This window comes from Dama dama, chromosome 14, assembly GCF_033118175.1.
Source record: "Dama dama isolate Ldn47 chromosome 14, ASM3311817v1, whole genome shotgun sequence".
Classification (NCBI taxonomy): Eukaryota; Metazoa; Chordata; class Mammalia; order Artiodactyla; family Cervidae; genus Dama; species Dama dama.
In genome coordinates, this window is record NC_083694.1 from 8,354,548 (window position 1) to 8,359,103 (window position 4,556).

General features: G+C 41.1%; 1 non-coding gene across 1 annotated transcript; it reads right to left on the reverse strand.

Annotated features, from left to right (window-relative positions):
• Positions 1-4,155: 4,155 nt before the first annotated feature.
• On the reverse strand, positions 4,156-4,228 carry TRNAK-UUU (transfer RNA lysine (anticodon UUU)). The gene has a single exon. It is a non-coding gene; the product is annotated as a tRNA-Lys (tRNA).
• Between the last annotated feature and the right edge of the window lie 328 nt (positions 4,229-4,556).

Sequence of the window (4,556 nt, forward strand, 5' to 3'; positions counted from 1 at the left end):
CTCCAACACCACAGTTCAAAACCATCAATTCTTCGGCACTCACCTAAGTCAGGGGACTTCCCTGGTGGTCCAGCTGCTAAGACTTTGTGCTTCCAATGCAGGGGCCCAGGATCCATCCCTTGTCAGGGAACTAGATACCACACATTGCAACTACAAGATTCCACAGGCCATAACAAAGACCTGACAAATAATAAATAAGTAAATAAATAAATTTATAAAACTATACATTTTATAAATTTATAAAAATATATATACATATTTTGAATAAACCCAATTCAGCCTATCCTTACAGAAAACATCACTGTTGAGGAAACCTAATACCAGACACAAGCCTCCAACTCAGCGTGAGCCGGCTTACCTTACCCTGAAATATAGGACCTGCTACCATTACCAAAAAGTCCTGGACTCCTCACGCCCTGCTTCTGCAATGCCGCTTGTGAGGCTCTATGAAAGTCACTCTTGCCACAAATCCCTTGTGACCAGAGCTCAACTGCTTGTGGGGCATTTTTGTTGTTGTTCAGTCACTAAGTCTCATCTGACTCTTTGCGACCCCATGGACTGTAGAATGCCAGGCTCCTTTGTCCTTCACTATCTCCCAGATTTGCTCAAATTCTTGTCCATTGAGTCTGTAATGTTATCTAACCATCTCATCCTCTGCTCCCTTCCTTCCTCTTTTGCCTTCAATAGTCACACATCAGTCAGTTCAGTCGCTCAGTCATGTCTGGCTCTTTGTGACCCCATGAATCGCAGAAGGCCAGGCCTCCCTGTCCATCACCAACTCCTGGAGTTTACTCAAACTCATTCCCATCGAGTCGGTGATGCCATCCAGCCATCTCATCCTCTGTCGTTCCCTTCTTCTCCTGCCCCCAATCCCTCCCAGCATCAGGGTCTTTTCAAATGAGTCAAACTTCGCATGAGGTGGCCAAAGTACTGGAGTTTCAGCTTCAGCATCAGTCCTTCTAATGAACACCCAGGACTGATCTCCTTTAGGATGGACTGGTTGGATCTCCTTGCAGTCCAAGGGACTCTCAAGGGTTTTCTCCAACACCACAGTTCAAAAGCATCCATTTTTCGGCGCTCAGATTTCTTCACAGTCCAACTCTCACATCCATACATGACCACTGGAAAAACCATAGCCTTGACCAGACAGATCTTTGTTGGCAAAGTAATGTCTCTGCTTTTTAATATGCTGTCTAGGTTGGTCATAACTTTCCTTCCAAGGAGTAAGCATCTTTTTATTTCATGACTGTAGTCACCATCTGCAGTGATTTTGGAGCCCCAAAAAATAAAGTCTGACACCATTTTCACTGTCTCCCCATCTATTACCCATGAGGTGATGGGACCAGATGCCACGATCTTAGTTTTCTGAATGTTGAGCTTTAAGCCAACTTTTTCACTCTCCTCTTTCACTTTCATCAAGAGGCTTTTTAGTTCCTCTTCACTTTCTGCCATAAGGGTGGTGTCATCTATATATCTGAGGTTATTGATATTTCTCCTGGCAATCGTAATTCCTGCTTGTGCTTCTTCCAACCCAGTGTTTCTCATGATGCACTGTGCATATAAGTTTAGTAAGCAAGGTGACAATATACAGCCTTGACATAACTCCTTTTCCTATTTGGAACCAGTCTGTTGTTCCATGTCCAGTTCTAACTGTTGCTTCCTGACCTGCATACAGGTTTCTCAAGAAGCAGGTCAGGTGGTCTGGTATTCCCATCTCCTTCAGAATTTTCCACAGTTGATTGTGATCCACACAGTTGAAGGCTTTGGCATAGCCAATAAAGCAGAAATAGATGTTTTTCTGGAACTCTCTTGCTTTTTCAATGATCCAGCGGATATTGGCAATTTGATCTCTGGTTCTTCTGCCTTTTCTAAAACCAGCTTAAAACATCTGGAAGTTCTCAGTTCACGTATTGCTGAAGCCTGGCTTGGAGAATTTTGAGCATTACTTTACTAGTGTGTGAGATGAGTGCAATTGTGCAGTAGTTTGAGCATTCTTTGGAATTGCCTTTCTTAGGGATTGGAATGAAAACTGACCTTTTCCAGTCCTGTGGCCACTGCTGAGTTTTCCAAATTTGCTGACATATTGAGTGCAGAACTTTCACAGCATTATCTTTCAGGATTTGAATTAGCTCAACTGGAATTCTATCACATCCACTCGTTTTTTTCATAGTGATGCTTTCTAAGGCCCACTTGACTTCACATTCCAGGATGTCTGGCTCTAGGTGAGTGATCACACCACTGTGATTATCTGGATCATGAAGATCTTTTTTGTACAGTTCTTCTGTGTATTCTTGCCACCTCTTCTTAATAACTGCTGCTTCTGTTAGGTCCATACCATTTCTGTCCTTTATTGAGCCCATTTTTGTATGAAATCTTCCCTTGTTGTCTCTAATTTTCTTGAAGAGATCTCTAGTCTTTTCCATTCTATTGTTTTCCTATATTTCTTTGCATTGATCACTGAGGAAGGCTTTCTTATCTCTCCTGGCTATTCTTTGGAACTCTGCATTCAAATGGGAATATCTTTCCTTTTCTCCTTTGCTTTTTGCTTCTATTCTTTTCACAGCTATTTGTAAGGCCTCCTCAGACAACCATTTTGCCTTTTTGCATTTCTTTTTCTTGGGGATGGTCTTGATCCCTGTCTCCTGTACAATGTCACGAACCTCCGTCCATAGTTCATCAGGCTCTCTGTCTATCAGATCTAGTCCCTTAAATCTATTTCTCACTTCCCCTGTATATTCATAAGGATTTGATTTAGGTCATACCTGAATGGTCTAGTGGTTATCCCTACTCTCTTCAGTTTAAATCTGAATTTGGCAATAAGGAGTTCATGATCTGAGCCACAGTCAGCTCCCAGTCTTGTTTTTGCTGACTGTATAGAGTTTCTCCATCTTTGGCTGCAAAGAATATAATCAATCTGATTCCAGTGTTGGCCATCTGGTTATGTCCATGTGTAAAGTCTTCTCTTCTGTTGTTGGAAGAGGGTGTTTGCTATGACCAGTGCGTTCTCTTGGCAAAACTCAAATAGCCTTTGCCCTGCTTCTTTTCGTACTCCATGGCCAAATTTGCCTGTTACTCCAGGTGTTTCTTGACTGCCTACTTTTGCATTCCAGTCCCCTGTAATGAAAAAGACATCTTTTTTGGGTGTTAGTTCTGAAAGGTCTTGTATGTCTTCATAGAACCCTTCAACTTTGGCTTCTTCAGCATTACTGGTTGGGGCATAGGATTGGATTACTGTTATATTGAATGGTTTGCCTTGGAAACCAACAGAGACCATTCTGTCGTTTTTGAGATTGCATCCAAGTACTGCATTTTGGACTCTTTTGTTGACTGTGATGGCTACTCCATTTCTTCTAAGGGATTTCTGCCCACAGTAGTAGATATAATGGTCATTTGAGTTAAATTCACCCATTCCAGTCCATTTTAGTTCACTGATTCCTAGAATGTTGACATTCACTCTTGCCATCTCCTGTTTGACTATTTAAATCTAGTATTGAACTATAATCCTGATTTGATGACTTTAATCCTGATTTGATATTTGAGCTCTATTTCTTTATCTTTAACTATCAACTCTACATATTCACTTGAATGATTATATATGCATGTCAAATATTCCCAAAACAGAATATTCATTTTCCCATCCCCTCCCAATGCTCTAATTGAAGTCTCAAGCTAAATTTAGAATATGTGTTATCTATACAATGGCAACCCACTCCAGTATTCTTGCCTGGAAAATCCAAAGGACAGAGAAGCCTGGCAAGCTGCAATCCATAGCGTTGCAAAAGAGTTGCATGTGACTTATTGACTAAACAACAATTCATTACTGAGGACATAAATTCAAAGGTCTTCTATCTTCTATTCACTCTCTCAGGCTTCTTTATCAACCAACCTTTAGCTGTGAGTCAACATTTTATTATTTCAGCAGTTTCTTTACCACTATTCTAATCCAAGCCACCATGCAAGTGAAAAGTGAAAGTCACTCAGTCATGTCTGACTCTTTGTGACCCCAGTCCATGGAATTCTCCAGGCCAGAATACTGGAATAGTTAGTCATTCCCTTCTCCAGGGGATCTTCCCAACCCAGGGATCGAACCCAGGTCTCCCACATTTCAGGCAGATTCTTTACCAGCTGAGCCACCAGGGCAGCTCAGGTAAACATTGCCCAAACAGGGACTTGAACCCTGGACCCTCAGATTAAAAGTCTGATGCTCTACTGACTGAGCTATCTGGGTTTTCCCCTAAATAATTTAAAAGGCACCTGTTAAACTATCTTTTTCTTCTTATGTGCTGCAGTCAATTTCCCCACTGCTTATAGATATTTTACATCATATTAAACCATTGTTTTACAAAAAATAGTAAAAAGACAAACAAATCAAAATGCAAAAAAACTACAAAGCAACATGTTACTATCCTCCCTTAGATAAAATCCAAAGTCTTTATTGTGGATTTCACGACTCAGTTGTCTGTCTCACCCATCAAAGGGAAGCTAAATCCTCTTGCTCCTGCCATGATGGCCATGCTGTTTTCCTGTTATTTAAACACATCAATCTTCTTCCCACC